General features: G+C 40.7%; 1 long non-coding RNA gene across 5 annotated transcripts; it reads right to left on the reverse strand.

Moving 5' to 3' along the window:
* Positions 1-243: 243 nt before the first annotated feature.
* Positions 244-16376, reverse strand: LOC127934634 (uncharacterized). 5 transcript variants are annotated; one of them, XR_008147863.1, is made up of 3 exons: positions 9027-10464; positions 8280-8909; positions 244-2079 (listed from the first exon to the last, which is right to left on the reverse strand). It is a non-coding gene; the product is annotated as an uncharacterized LOC127934634 (long non-coding RNA). The 5 variants fall into 5 exon arrangements; XR_008147862.1 differs by lacking the exons at positions 8280-8909; positions 9027-10464 and adding an exon at positions 15122-16376; XR_008147861.1 differs by lacking the exon at positions 8280-8909.
* Positions 16377-16838: the final 462 nt, after the last annotated feature.

The raw sequence follows: 16838 nt of genomic DNA on the forward strand, positions 1-16838 counted from the left end.
CTCGAGATAAAACAGAAAATTGAAAAGTTCAAGCCTGCCTGAAGAAGATACATCAAAGTATCGAAACGTCGCGATATAGGCTTGAACACAGAAACATTTATTTCCCTAAAAGAAAATATATTTTTGTTTTTTTCCATTATTTTGAAATTTTATTTTGATCCTTTGATCTTTTCTTTTGATTTCATATAAAATCACACATCTGGTTCATTTCATACTGTTAAAAAAAACACTAAAAAATCCAAAAAAAGTTGGTTTATCTCTTTATTGTTAAAAAAAACACAAGAAAATCCCAAAAAAAGTTAAAAAAATATAAAAGGACAAAAAAAACATTTTTTTTAATTTTCAGAAATAGAATAAAAGATTAAAAGAATACACAGTTGTGGATTTGATCGTTCAGTAAAATAAGGATGGTGTTCGTTTTTCAGAACAAGGGTCGTTTCACGACCCCTCGAGCGCGTCTGATCCCTCACACAGATAACAGGGATTTCCCCAGACGGGGACGATTTATGAGGGACGATTATTTTGTCGAGCGATCTCGTGACTTCCCATATGAGGTCATCAGACACGGAGAATCACTCGCGGGTTACAGTAACAGAGTACAGAATGAAACTCGATCGGAGAATACTGTAAATCCTTTCCGTCGTCAGTCACGTGATCGACGCCCTTTAAATCGGGGATTTAAACCCAAACAAAAGAGAGTGACTTTTGGGCAAAATAAGATTTTTTACCCCACTGAACAGAACAGGTTTACTGACCAGAGATACAGAAACACACAATATTCTCCTCGTAATGTAGAAAAGAACAGGAGACGTGAGAATGGCCAGTTTGCACAAAAATATGTTCACCAGAAAAAAAGAATGGGCCAAAAAAGTCACTTTGATTCACAAAAAAATACAGAATACTCTCCTGCTTCTCCCACTTTTCGGAGAATTATTAAGAATATGTATCATCTGATCAGATCTGTCCATCACCTCAGTAATATTGACACACGGATAGAAGATAACCAGCCTGTCACTCTTAAAAGGTTAACAGAGCTTCTTAAAAGTGTGATCAAACCCTTTGCCCCCACAATGTCCACAAAAGAATTGCTGGAGGGTAATGCAAAGAACTGGGCGTTTACGACACAGTTGGTGTTACAGCAACATTATGAGGATATCATAAAGCACACACTGGGGATCTTACGGGGAGAGACACAGAGAAAAGACTGGTTACACGCTTTCGAGATCGCTGTCAAATGGGCGATGAGAAATTTTGGCAAAAGGATCTCCCAGAGGGCAATTCAGCAGGCCGAAACTTTGGTCCTGACCGAATTGCGTTCTGGGACTCCATCCGGGTCTAGAGTACCATCGAATTCTGAAACCAGTAGCAACAGAACATTTGCTCAGGTGGTTAGTGGTGCAGATCTAGCCTCAGCTCAGCAGGGGACAGAAACGGTCAACACAGGGGTCGTCAGACCTAAGACAGGGGTCACACACATCCAGATACAAACATCGCCCACTTTAATGTCAGGCTGGTCTCCTATGAGGAACGACTGGCTTCTGGGAGATGATTTTCCACCTCTGAACCCTCCTGTACAGGCCCCTATACAGGCCCCTATACAGGCCCCTATACAGTCTCCTAAGGGGAAAAGACCAGAAAAGAAAAAACACCTGACCGAACAGAGACCAAAAACTCCACCAGTCGTTACAGAACAAGCTGAGAAAAATCTCTTAGTGAGTTTTGATGATGATGATGAGGAGGAGGATCAGTTAACTCCTGCACAGGGTGACAGACTGGATGATTTAGATGAGTTTACGGGTCAGCTGTCACAGGAACTTTTCTCTCCTTTTGCCCCCTCTGAGGCTGAGGCCCCGATAACCACAGGCCTGCCTTCTCTGGTCCCCATTGTAGCCAATGCAGTACATAGAGTAAATCCTCTAAGGGACACAGCTGAGAGTGCCCAGATCTTCCAAAATCCGTCAGGGTCACCCAATCTCTCAGACTTTGATTTTTCAGAATATTCTGTGACATCTCTTCAACCAGGGGCTCCTCAGGAGACAGAGAGGGGGGAAACTTCCAAAAAAATGGAAAACATTATCTCTGAAACAGAAAAAAACAGACAAGCAGAGAAAATGAGTAAAACAGTTGAAACCTCTGTAGCCGACACTCAAGGTCAAAGGGCACTACGTAGGCCGTACACGCACCTTAGAACTAACAAAAAGTTCAATGAGTGGAAACTGGCACTCAAAGAGAAACACGTGGTCATCGGGGACTCCAATTTGGGCAGGATTCCCGCTTTTGACATTCCTGATTTACAGATTGACAGTTTTCCAGGGGCTAAATTGCAGCACGCTGCCAATCTGATAGAAAAAGCCACAGTAGACACACAAGTAGAAAAAATAGTCTTGGCATTCGGCCTGAATAACCGCACACAAAGATTACGCATCTCAGCGATGAGAGAGTGTGCCAGATTGAGTCAGGTGGCACAAGAGAGACTGCCAGAGGCCCAACTGTGGATCCCCCTGATCAATATCCCCCAATCTCTCCCAGAAGGAGAAAAAATATTTTTAGATGAATTAAACAATTACATAGAGGAAAATTATTCCTTCATCCCCCTCCTGCCAGAGGATCAGTTTCAGGTAGAGAGTGACGGCCTGCACTGGACTGCAGAGACAGCCAGGAACATGTTGGAACACTGGGCACGATATTTAAACTTGTAGTGAGTGAACACCCGAGAAAGGGTGCACACAGGCTTGTTGTGAATCTTTCCAAACACTTTACTCTCTCTCCCTCACAGTCATCCCTGCTCATGAAAGGCCTCACATTTATTCCGTCTGTTCAAAAGATGAAAGATTTTAAACATCAACTTAGACTAGATTTACAAAAATTTCATAGAAGAATAAAATTAGAGGTTTATTTTGAGGGTAAAAAGATTAAAAAACAAAGATTACCTTTCACACACAATTCAGATTGGACTCCGGCCTTGAGCAGACTTCCCAAACAAGTAGGCCAGCTGATCACAGCTGATGAGTATGCTTATAAGAACTTGAATTGGAGCTTGAAACCAAGGCCCAACCTCCAGAGGGAGGAACTGAGGGCCTTGAACACACTAAAAAACCTCAGAGAAATTGTCATTAAACCTGCTGACAAGGGAAATGCCATTGTCATCATGGATAGAGAGCAATATGTCTGGGAGGGAGAGAGACAATTAAACATCAGTGACCACTACAAACCCTTAGAAGAACCCATTTATTTTGAAACCATGAAACAGGTTAGAAAAATCTTAGAACAGATGTATGACAAGGGTATCATTAACTCAAAACAGAGGGATTATTTAAGCGGCAGTGGCACTCCTCGAATGAGAAGATTTTATTTATTGCCTAAGATTCACAAGGAGCCTGAAAAATGGAGTATTCCACACGAGATTCCACCCGGCAGACCCATAGTGTCTGATTGCAACAGTGAAACTTATCAGACAGCTGAGTACATCGAGTATTATCTCAACCCCATCTCTCAGAAACACCCGAGCTATCTGAAGGACACTTATGACTTCATCCAGAAAGTTAAAGACATCAGTATTCCCAGAGGAGCCTTTTTGTTCACCATAGATATTGACAGCTTATATACGAACATAGAAACTGAAGCGGGCCTCCAGGCGGTCCAGGAGTGCATGCTTCAATATCCAGACCCAAAAAGGCCTGATGATTATATTTTAAAATTATTAGATATAAACTTAACTAAAAATGACTTTGAATTTAATTCTAAATATTATTTGCAAGTTAAAGGCACAGCCATGGGCAAAAAGTTTGCCCCTTCCTACGCCAACATCTTCATGGCGAGATGGGAACAATCGGCTCTGGGTTCGTGCACAAAAAGGCCTCTGCATTACTTTAGATTTCTGGATGACATATGGGGAGTGTGGTCTTACTCCATGGATGATTTTAGGGACTTTGCAGAACACTTGAATACCCATCAGAGATCGATTACAATTAAATATACAATTGACCCCACAGAGGTCAACTTTCTAGATGTGGTGTCATATAAGGGACAGAAATTTGAAGAGACAGGACAGCTAGACTTTAGAGTGTATTTCAAAGAAACGGACACGCATTCCTTACTGCACAAACACAGCTTCCATCCTAAACATACATTTAAAGGTATAGTGAAATCTCAATTACTCAGATTTCACAGGATATGCACAGAACATTCCTGTTTTATGGAAGCAACCAAAATTCTGTTCAGGGCCCTGAGGGACAGAGGATACTCGAGGTCCTTCTTAAGAAGGGCTCTGAAGACTTTTCTCCTCCCCGGGACTCCAAGGGACCCTAAAGAGGGTGAAAAGAACAAAATTATTCCATTAGTGTCCAATTTCTCGCTAATGAGCAAACAATTAAACCGTGCAGCTAAGTCTAATTTTGAAAGGTTCTTTGAAAACACTCCCTTCTTACAGAAACACAAACAAATAGCTGCCTATAGGAGAAATACAAATCTATCAGACGTTCTAGTAAATAGCAAACTCAGACCTATGGCACCACAGAAGAAAAAGTCACTCTGTAAATACTTTGATCAGCAAAAATGGGTATTCAATCGTTCAACAAAACAAGTCTTTCAGATCTCACAGCATCTCACTCCAGTAACAGAGAACTGTATTTATTTGATTTATTGTACAAAGTGTTCCAAACAATATGTAGGCCAGACAAAAAATGCTTTAAAGGTCCGAGTCTATCAGCACACACACAACATAAAAAATAAAATAGAGAAACGTAGACACGTAGTCCAGCACTTCCTCACCCACGGCCTTGAGGCCTTCAGGGTGACTGGACTTCAATCCGACCCATTCTGGTCGTTGTGTGATAGACTTAAATATGAAAGATTATGGATCATGAGACTGGATACAAAATTCCCAAGAGGTCTTAATGAGACTTAGCAGATCTACCTGACCTTAACCCAAACCTAAAACCTAACCGACTAACCATAACACAACCTAAACCTAACCAACCCACCATATCCAAACCTAAAACCTACCAGACACCCCAGGATTCATACCTGGATTTTACAGACCCATCCTGCACAAACCTAAACTTAACCAGACCTAAACTGAATAGCCCTGGCCTCAATAGCCCTATGAACAGCCCTTAACAGTTGGCCTGCTGTGACCTCTCTTGGTCTGTATGTGATTTGGGGGTGACCAGTGGAGGGATGGACCGTGCACAACCCAGAGTGGGACCCTCAGGGTCCCATCCTGGGAAAACTCTCCTTTTTCCTAACCCAGCCTGAGCCTCCCTCTCTGGGCCCTCTCTTCTCATGACCTCTAGTGGGTACTCAGCGGAACCACACTTTATGGGCTTTCATATGTTCTTATTTTTTATTATTATTAAAATAAATAAATATACACCCTAATACATATTAAAAAATTAAAATATGAATACATACTTCATGGGCACTAGAATTCATGGTTTTCATGGATTACTTATAAAGACACACGAGGTTAAATATAATACAAATATAAAAAGCATAAAAAAGCATAAAGATAAAATTATAAATACTTCATGGGCACTAGAATATATTTTTTTCAGTATCTATCTATAAAACAGAAAGAGATGATTGTGAAAAACATATAGAAACAGAACTGAATATACATAAATATACAATAAATAAAAATACATATATTATGAGGCACTAGAGGGCTTTAATAGTCATAAATGATTAAAAAACATTGTTTATGGCTACTTGGAGCACATTTGAGGGATGCATTGTTTTCTTTGTTACATGCAGACTGAGGAGCTGCATTTTTCAAATTGAAAGAGGCAAAGAGCATCGTTTAAATTTGAAAAAAGCAAAGAAAAAAATTCTCTATATAAAAAAAAGCAACATGCATCGACTAAAAATAAATAAAAAATAAAAAATGCAACGCACATAATTCAAATTTGAAAAATGCATCGTGTGCTTGTTTGGTTTAAATTTTGTATTGGTTTGAAGGGATTGGAGGATGGCGTGCCGATGACGTCATCGACTGGCTTTGATATACCTAACGGAACGCAGTCCGAGTCAGAAGGATTGTTGCACTGCTTGCAGTAACATCTTGGTTGGTGATTTAGTAAAACGGTTATTTTGTATCTCGAGATAAAACAGAAAATTGAAAAGTTCAAGCCTGCCTGAAGAAGATACATCAAAGTATCGAAACGTCGCGATATAGGCTTGAACACAGAAACATTTATTTCCCTAAAAGAAAATATATTTTTGTTTTTTTCCATTATTTTGAAATTTTATTTTGATCCTTTGATCTTTTCTTTTGATTTCATATAAAATCACACATCTGGTTCATTTCATACTGTTAAAAAAAACACTAAAAAATCCAAAAAAAGTTGGTTTATCTCTTTATTGTTAAAAAAAACACAAGAAAATCCCAAAAAAAGTTAAAAAAATATAAAAGGACAAAAAAAACATTTTTTTTAATTTTCAGAAATAGAATAAAAGATTAAAAGAATACACAGTTGTGGATTTGATCGTTCAGTAAAATAAGGATGGTGTTCGTTTTTCAGAACAAGGGTCGTTTCACGACCCCTCGAGCGCGTCTGATCCCTCACACAGATAACAGGGATTTCCCCAGACGGGGACGATTTATGAGGGACGATTATTTTGTCGAGCGATCTCGTGACTTCCCATATGAGGTCATCAGACACGGAGAATCACTCGCGGGTTACAGTAACAGAGTACAGAATGAAACTCGATCGGAGAATACTGTAAATCCTTTCCGTCGTCAGTCACGTGATCGACGCCCTTTAAATCGGGGATTTAAACCCAAACAAAAGAGAGTGACTTTTGGGCAAAATAAGATTTTTTACCCCACTGAACAGAACAGGTTTACTGACCAGAGATACAGAAACACACAATATTCTCCTCGTAATGTAGAAAAGAACAGGAGACGTGAGAATGGCCAGTTTGCACAAAAATATGTTCACCAGAAAAAAAGAATGGGCCAAAAAAGTCACTTTGATTCACAAAAAAATACAGAATACTCTCCTGCTTCTCCCACTTTTCGGAGAATTATTAAGAATATGTATCATCTGATCAGATCTGTCCATCACCTCAGTAATATTGACACACGGATAGAAGATAACCAGCCTGTCACTCTTAAAAGGTTAACAGAGCTTCTTAAAAGTGTGATCAAACCCTTTGCCCCCACAATGTCCACAAAAGAATTGCTGGAGGGTAATGCAAAGAACTGGGCGTTTACGACACAGTTGGTGTTACAGCAACATTATGAGGATATCATAAAGCACACACTGGGGATCTTACGGGGAGAGACACAGAGAAAAGACTGGTTACACGCTTTCGAGATCGCTGTCAAATGGGCGATGAGAAATTTTGGCAAAAGGATCTCCCAGAGGGCAATTCAGCAGGCCGAAACTTTGGTCCTGACCGAATTGCGTTCTGGGACTCCATCCGGGTCTAGAGTACCATCGAATTCTGAAACCAGTAGCAACAGAACATTTGCTCAGGTGGTTAGTGGTGCAGATCTAGCCTCAGCTCAGCAGGGGACAGAAACGGTCAACACAGGGGTCGTCAGACCTAAGACAGGGGTCACACACATCCAGATACAAACATCGCCCACTTTAATGTCAGGCTGGTCTCCTATGAGGAACGACTGGCTTCTGGGAGATGATTTTCCACCTCTGAACCCTCCTGTACAGGCCCCTATACAGGCCCCTATACAGGCCCCTATACAGTCTCCTAAGGGGAAAAGACCAGAAAAGAAAAAACACCTGACCGAACAGAGACCAAAAACTCCACCAGTCGTTACAGAACAAGCTGAGAAAAATCTCTTAGTGAGTTTTGATGATGATGATGAGGAGGAGGATCAGTTAACTCCTGCACAGGGTGACAGACTGGATGATTTAGATGAGTTTACGGGTCAGCTGTCACAGGAACTTTTCTCTCCTTTTGCCCCCTCTGAGGCTGAGGCCCCGATAACCACAGGCCTGCCTTCTCTGGTCCCCATTGTAGCCAATGCAGTACATAGAGTAAATCCTCTAAGGGACACAGCTGAGAGTGCCCAGATCTTCCAAAATCCGTCAGGGTCACCCAATCTCTCAGACTTTGATTTTTCAGAATATTCTGTGACATCTCTTCAACCAGGGGCTCCTCAGGAGACAGAGAGGGGGGAAACTTCCAAAAAAATGGAAAACATTATCTCTGAAACAGAAAAAAACAGACAAGCAGAGAAAATGAGTAAAACAGTTGAAACCTCTGTAGCCGACACTCAAGGTCAAAGGGCACTACGTAGGCCGTACACGCACCTTAGAACTAACAAAAAGTTCAATGAGTGGAAACTGGCACTCAAAGAGAAACACGTGGTCATCGGGGACTCCAATTTGGGCAGGATTCCCGCTTTTGACATTCCTGATTTACAGATTGACAGTTTTCCAGGGGCTAAATTGCAGCACGCTGCCAATCTGATAGAAAAAGCCACAGTAGACACACAAGTAGAAAAAATAGTCTTGGCATTCGGCCTGAATAACCGCACACAAAGATTACGCATCTCAGCGATGAGAGAGTGTGCCAGATTGAGTCAGGTGGCACAAGAGAGACTGCCAGAGGCCCAACTGTGGATCCCCCTGATCAATATCCCCCAATCTCTCCCAGAAGGAGAAAAAATATTTTTAGATGAATTAAACAATTACATAGAGGAAAATTATTCCTTCATCCCCCTCCTGCCAGAGGATCAGTTTCAGGTAGAGAGTGACGGCCTGCACTGGACTGCAGAGACAGCCAGGAACATGTTGGAACACTGGGCACGATATTTAAACTTGTAGTGAGTGAACACCCGAGAAAGGGTGCACACAGGCTTGTTGTGAATCTTTCCAAACACTTTACTCTCTCTCCCTCACAGTCATCCCTGCTCATGAAAGGCCTCACATTTATTCCGTCTGTTCAAAAGATGAAAGATTTTAAACATCAACTTAGACTAGATTTACAAAAATTTCATAGAAGAATAAAATTAGAGGTTTATTTTGAGGGTAAAAAGATTAAAAAACAAAGATTACCTTTCACACACAATTCAGATTGGACTCCGGCCTTGAGCAGACTTCCCAAACAAGTAGGCCAGCTGATCACAGCTGATGAGTATGCTTATAAGAACTTGAATTGGAGCTTGAAACCAAGGCCCAACCTCCAGAGGGAGGAACTGAGGGCCTTGAACACACTAAAAAACCTCAGAGAAATTGTCATTAAACCTGCTGACAAGGGAAATGCCATTGTCATCATGGATAGAGAGCAATATGTCTGGGAGGGAGAGAGACAATTAAACATCAGTGACCACTACAAACCCTTAGAAGAACCCATTTATTTTGAAACCATGAAACAGGTTAGAAAAATCTTAGAACAGATGTATGACAAGGGTATCATTAACTCAAAACAGAGGGATTATTTAAGCGGCAGTGGCACTCCTCGAATGAGAAGATTTTATTTATTGCCTAAGATTCACAAGGAGCCTGAAAAATGGAGTATTCCACACGAGATTCCACCCGGCAGACCCATAGTGTCTGATTGCAACAGTGAAACTTATCAGACAGCTGAGTACATCGAGTATTATCTCAACCCCATCTCTCAGAAACACCCGAGCTATCTGAAGGACACTTATGACTTCATCCAGAAAGTTAAAGACATCAGTATTCCCAGAGGAGCCTTTTTGTTCACCATAGATATTGACAGCTTATATACGAACATAGAAACTGAAGCGGGCCTCCAGGCGGTCCAGGAGTGCATGCTTCAATATCCAGACCCAAAAAGGCCTGATGATTATATTTTAAAATTATTAGATATAAACTTAACTAAAAATGACTTTGAATTTAATTCTAAATATTATTTGCAAGTTAAAGGCACAGCCATGGGCAAAAAGTTTGCCCCTTCCTACGCCAACATCTTCATGGCGAGATGGGAACAATCGGCTCTGGGTTCGTGCACAAAAAGGCCTCTGCATTACTTTAGATTTCTGGATGACATATGGGGAGTGTGGTCTTACTCCATGGATGATTTTAGGGACTTTGCAGAACACTTGAATACCCATCAGAGATCGATTACAATTAAATATACAATTGACCCCACAGAGGTCAACTTTCTAGATGTGGTGTCATATAAGGGACAGAAATTTGAAGAGACAGGACAGCTAGACTTTAGAGTGTATTTCAAAGAAACGGACACGCATTCCTTACTGCACAAACACAGCTTCCATCCTAAACATACATTTAAAGGTATAGTGAAATCTCAATTACTCAGATTTCACAGGATATGCACAGAACATTCCTGTTTTATGGAAGCAACCAAAATTCTGTTCAGGGCCCTGAGGGACAGAGGATACTCGAGGTCCTTCTTAAGAAGGGCTCTGAAGACTTTTCTCCTCCCCGGGACTCCAAGGGACCCTAAAGAGGGTGAAAAGAACAAAATTATTCCATTAGTGTCCAATTTCTCGCTAATGAGCAAACAATTAAACCGTGCAGCTAAGTCTAATTTTGAAAGGTTCTTTGAAAACACTCCCTTCTTACAGAAACACAAACAAATAGCTGCCTATAGGAGAAATACAAATCTATCAGACGTTCTAGTAAATAGCAAACTCAGACCTATGGCACCACAGAAGAAAAAGTCACTCTGTAAATACTTTGATCAGCAAAAATGGGTATTCAATCGTTCAACAAAACAAGTCTTTCAGATCTCACAGCATCTCACTCCAGTAACAGAGAACTGTATTTATTTGATTTATTGTACAAAGTGTTCCAAACAATATGTAGGCCAGACAAAAAATGCTTTAAAGGTCCGAGTCTATCAGCACACACACAACATAAAAAATAAAATAGAGAAACGTAGACACGTAGTCCAGCACTTCCTCACCCACGGCCTTGAGGCCTTCAGGGTGACTGGACTTCAATCCGACCCATTCTGGTCGTTGTGTGATAGACTTAAATATGAAAGATTATGGATCATGAGACTGGATACAAAATTCCCAAGAGGTCTTAATGAGACTTAGCAGATCTACCTGACCTTAACCCAAACCTAAAACCTAACCGACTAACCATAACACAACCTAAACCTAACCAACCCACCATATCCAAACCTAAAACCTACCAGACACCCCAGGATTCATACCTGGATTTTACAGACCCATCCTGCACAAACCTAAACTTAACCAGACCTAAACTGAATAGCCCTGGCCTCAATAGCCCTATGAACAGCCCTTAACAGTTGGCCTGCTGTGACCTCTCTTGGTCTGTATGTGATTTGGGGGTGACCAGTGGAGGGATGGACCGTGCACAACCCAGAGTGGGACCCTCAGGGTCCCATCCTGGGAAAACTCTCCTTTTTCCTAACCCAGCCTGAGCCTCCCTCTCTGGGCCCTCTCTTCTCATGACCTCTAGTGGGTACTCAGCGGAACCACACTTTATGGGCTTTCATATGTTCTTATTTTTTATTATTATTAAAATAAATAAATATACACCCTAATACATATTAAAAAATTAAAATATGAATACATACTTCATGGGCACTAGAATTCATGGTTTTCATGGATTACTTATAAAGACACACGAGGTTAAATATAATACAAATATAAAAAGCATAAAAAAGCATAAAGATAAAATTATAAATACTTCATGGGCACTAGAATATATTTTTTTCAGTATCTATCTATAAAACAGAAAGAGATGATTGTGAAAAACATATAGAAACAGAACTGAATATACATAAATATACAATAAATAAAAATACATATATTATGAGGCACTAGAGGGCTTTAATAGTCATAAATGATTAAAAAACATTGTTTATGGCTACTTGGAGCACATTTGAGGGATGCATTGTTTTCTTTGTTACATGCAGACTGAGGAGCTGCATTTTTCAAATTGAAAGAGGCAAAGAGCATCGTTTAAATTTGAAAAAAGCAAAGAAAAAAATTCTCTATATAAAAAAAAGCAACATGCATCGACTAAAAATAAATAAAAAATAAAAAATGCAACGCACATAATTCAAATTTGAAAAATGCATCGTGTGCTTGTTTGGTTTAAATTTTGTATTGGTTTGAAGGGATTGGAGGATGGCGTGCCGATGACGTCATCGACTGGCTTTGATATACCTAACGGAACGCAGTCCGAGTCAGAAGGATTGTTGCACTGCTTGCAGTAACATCTTGGTTGGTGATTTAGTAAAACGGTTATTTTGTATCTCGAGATAAAACAGAAAATTGAAAAGTTCAAGCCTGCCTGAAGAAGATACATCAAAGTATCGAAACGTCGCGATATAGGCTTGAACACAGAAACATTTATTTCCCTAAAAGAAAATATATTTTTGTTTTTTTCCATTATTTTGAAATTTTATTTTGATCCTTTGATCTTTTCTTTTGATTTCATATAAAATCACACATCTGGTTCATTTCATACTGTTAAAAAAAACACTAAAAAATCCAAAAAAAGTTGGTTTATCTCTTTATTGTTAAAAAAAACACAAGAAAATCCCAAAAAAAGTTAAAAAAATATAAAAGGACAAAAAAAACATTTTTTTTAATTTTCAGAAATAGAATAAAAGATTAAAAGAATACACAGTTGTGGATTTGATCGTTCAGTAAAATAAGGATGGTGTTCGTTTTTCAGAACAAGGGTCGTTTCACGACCCCTCGAGCGCGTCTGATCCCTCACACAGATAACAGGGATTTCCCCAGACGGGGACGATTTATGAGGGACGATTATTTTGTCGAGCGATCTCGTGACTTCCCATATGAGGTCATCAGACACGGAGAATCACTCGCGGGTTACAGTAACAGAGTACAGAATGAAACTCGATCGGAGAATACTGTAAATCCTTTCCGTCGTCAGTCACGTGATCGACGCCCTTTAAATCGGGGATTTAAACCCAAACAAAAGAGAGTGACTTTTGGGCAAAATAAGATTTTTTACCCCACTGAACAGAACAGGTTTACTGACCAGAGATACAGAAACACACAATATTCTCCTCGTAATGTAGAAAAGAACAGGAGACGTGAGAATGGCCAGTTTGCACAAAAATATGTTCACCAGAAAAAAAGAATGGGCCAAAAAAGTCACTTTGATTCACAAAAAAATACAGAATACTCTCCTGCTTCTCCCACTTTTCGGAGAATTATTAAGAATATGTATCATCTGATCAGATCTGTCCATCACCTCAGTAATATTGACACACGGATAGAAGATAACCAGCCTGTCACTCTTAAAAGGTTAACAGAGCTTCTTAAAAGTGTGATCAAACCCTTTGCCCCCACAATGTCCACAAAAGAATTGCTGGAGGGTAATGCAAAGAACTGGGCGTTTACGACACAGTTGGTGTTACAGCAACATTATGAGGATATCATAAAGCACACACTGGGGATCTTACGGGGAGAGACACAGAGAAAAGACTGGTTACACGCTTTCGAGATCGCTGTCAAATGGGCGATGAGAAATTTTGGCAAAAGGATCTCCCAGAGGGCAATTCAGCAGGCCGAAACTTTGGTCCTGACCGAATTGCGTTCTGGGACTCCATCCGGGTCTAGAGTACCATCGAATTCTGAAACCAGTAGCAACAGAACATTTGCTCAGGTGGTTAGTGGTGCAGATCTAGCCTCAGCTCAGCAGGGGACAGAAACGGTCAACACAGGGGTCGTCAGACCTAAGACAGGGGTCACACACATCCAGATACAAACATCGCCCACTTTAATGTCAGGCTGGTCTCCTATGAGGAACGACTGGCTTCTGGGAGATGATTTTCCACCTCTGAACCCTCCTGTACAGGCCCCTATACAGGCCCCTATACAGGCCCCTATACAGTCTCCTAAGGGGGAAAAGACCAGAAAAGAAAAAACACCTGACCGAACAGAGACCAAAAACTCCACCAGTCGTTACAGAACAAGCTGAGAAAAATCTCTTAGTGAGTTTTGATGATGATGATGAGGAGGAGGATCAGTTAACTCCTGCACAGGGTGACAGACTGGATGATTTAGATGAGTTTACGGGTCAGCTGTCACAGGAACTTTTCTCTCCTTTTGCCCCCTCTGAGGCTGAGGCCCCGATAACCACAGGCCTGCCTTCTCTGGTCCCCATTGTAGCCAATGCAGTACATAGAGTAAATCCTCTAAGGGACACAGCTGAGAGTGCCCAGATCTTCCAAAATCCGTCAGGGTCACCCAATCTCTCAGACTTTGATTTTTCAGAATATTCTGTGACATCTCTTCAACCAGGGGCTCCTCAGGAGACAGAGAGGGGGGAAACTTCCAAAAAAATGGAAAACATTATCTCTGAAACAGAAAAAAACAGACAAGCAGAGAAAATGAGTAAAACAGTGAAACCTCTGTAGCCGACACTCAAGGTCAAAGGGCACTACGTAGGCCGTACACGCACCTTAGAACTAACAAAAAGTTCAATGAGTGGAAACTGGCACTCAAAGAGAAACACGTGGTCATCGGGGACTCCAATTTGGGCAGGATTCCCGCTTTTGACATTCCTGATTTACAGATTGACAGTTTTCCAGGGGCTAAATTGCAGCACGCTGCCAATCTGATAGAAAAAGCCACAGTAGACACACAAGTAGAAAAAATAGTCTTGGCATTCGGCCTGAATAACCGCACACAAAGATTACGCATCTCAGCGATGAGAGAGTGTGCCAGATTGAGTCAGGTGGCACAAGAGAGACTGCCAGAGGCCCAACTGTGGATCCCCTGATCAATATCCCCCAATCTCTCCCAGAAGGAGAAAAAATATTTTTAGATGAATTAAACAATTACATAGAGGAAAATTATTCCTTCATCCCCCTCCTGCCAGAGGATCAGTTTCAGGTAGAGAGTGACGGCCTGCACTGGACTGCAGAGACAGCCAGGAACATGTTGGAACACTGGGCACGATATTTAAACTTGTAGTGAGTGAACACCCGAGAAAGGGTGCACACAGGCTTGTTGTGAATCTTTCCAAACACTTTACTCTCTCTCCCTCACAGTCATCCCTGCTCATGAAAGGCCTCACATTTATTCCGTCTGTTCAAAAGATGAAAGATTTTAAACATCAACTTAGACTAGATTTACAAAAATTTCATAGAAGAATAAAATTAGAGGTTTATTTTGAGGGTAAAAAGATTAAAAAACAAAGATTACCTTTCACACACAATTCAGATTGGACTCCGGCCTTGAGCAGACTTCCCAAACAAGTAGGCCAGCTGATCACAGCTGATGAGTATGCTTATAAGAACTTGAATTGGAGCTTGAAACCAAGGCCCAACCTCCAGAGGGAGGAACTGAGGGCCTTGAACACACTAAAAAACCTCAGAGAAATTGTCATTAAACCTGCTGACAAGGGAAATGCCATTGTCATCATGGATAGAGAGCAATATGTCTGGGAGGGAGAGAGACAATTAAACATCAGTGACCACTACAAACCCTTAGAAGAACCCATTTATTTTGAAACCATGAAACAGGTTAGAAAAATCTTAGAACAGATGTATGACAAGGGTATCATTAACTCAAAACAGAGGGATTATTTAAGCGGCAGTGGCACTCCTCGAATGAGAAGATTTTATTTATTGCCTAAGATTCACAAGGAGCCTGAAAAATGGAGTATTCCACACGAGATTCCACCCGGCAGACCCATAGTGTCTGATTGCAACAGTGAAACTTATCAGACAGCTGAGTACATCGAGTATTATCTCAACCCCATCTCTCAGAAACACCCGAGCTATCTGAAGGACACTTATGACTTCATCCAGAAAGTTAAAGACATCAGTATTCCCAGAGGAGCCTTTTTGTTCACCATAGATATTGACAGCTTATATACGAACATAGAAACTGAAGCGGGCCTCCAGGCGGTCCAGGAGTGCATGCTTCAATATCCAGACCCAAAAAGGCCTGATGATTATATTTTAAAATTATTAGATATAAACTTAACTAAAAATGACTTTGAATTTAATTCTAAATATTATTTGCAAGTTAAAGGCACAGCCATGGGCAAAAAGTTTGCCCCTTCCTACGCCAACATCTTCATGGCGAGATGGGAACAATCGGCTCTGGGTTCGTGCACAAAAAGGCCTCTGCATTACTTTAGATTTCTGGATGACATATGGGGAGTGTGGTCTTACTCCATGGATGATTTTAGGGACTTTGCAGAACACTTGAATACCCATCAGAGATCGATTACAATTAAATATACAATTGACCCCACAGAGGTCAACTTTCTAGATGTGGTGTCATATAAGGGACAGAAATTTGAAGAGACAGGACAGCTAGACTTTAGAGTGTATTTCAAAGAAACGGACACGCATTCCTTACTGCACAAACACAGCTTCCATCCTAAACATACATTTAAAGGTATAGTGAAATCTCAATTACTCAGATTTCACAGGATATGCACAGAACATTCCTGTTTATGGAAGCAACCAAAATTCTGTTCAGGGCCCTGAGGGACAGAGGATACTCGAGGTCCTTCTTAAGAAGGGCTCTGAAGACTTTTCTCCTCCCCGGGACTCCAAGGGACCCTAAAGAGGGTGAAAAGAACAAAATTATTCCATTAGTGTCCAATTTCTCGCTAATGAGCAAACAATTAAACCGTGCAGCTAAGTCTAATTTTGAAAGGTTCTTTGAAAACACTCCCTTCTTACAGAAACACAAACAAATAGCTGCCTATAGGAGAAATACAAATCTATCAGACGTTCTAGTAAATAGCAAACTCAGACCTATGGCACCACAGAAGAAAAAGTCACTCTGTAAATACTTTGATCAGCAAAAATGGGTATTCAATCGTTCAACAAAACAAGTCTTTCAGATCTCACAGCATCTCACTCCAGTAACAGAGAACTGTATTTATTTGATTTATTGTACA

Source organism: Carassius gibelio, chromosome A18, assembly GCF_023724105.1.
Source record: "Carassius gibelio isolate Cgi1373 ecotype wild population from Czech Republic chromosome A18, carGib1.2-hapl.c, whole genome shotgun sequence".
NCBI classification, from domain to species: Eukaryota; Metazoa; Chordata; class Actinopteri; order Cypriniformes; family Cyprinidae; genus Carassius; species Carassius gibelio.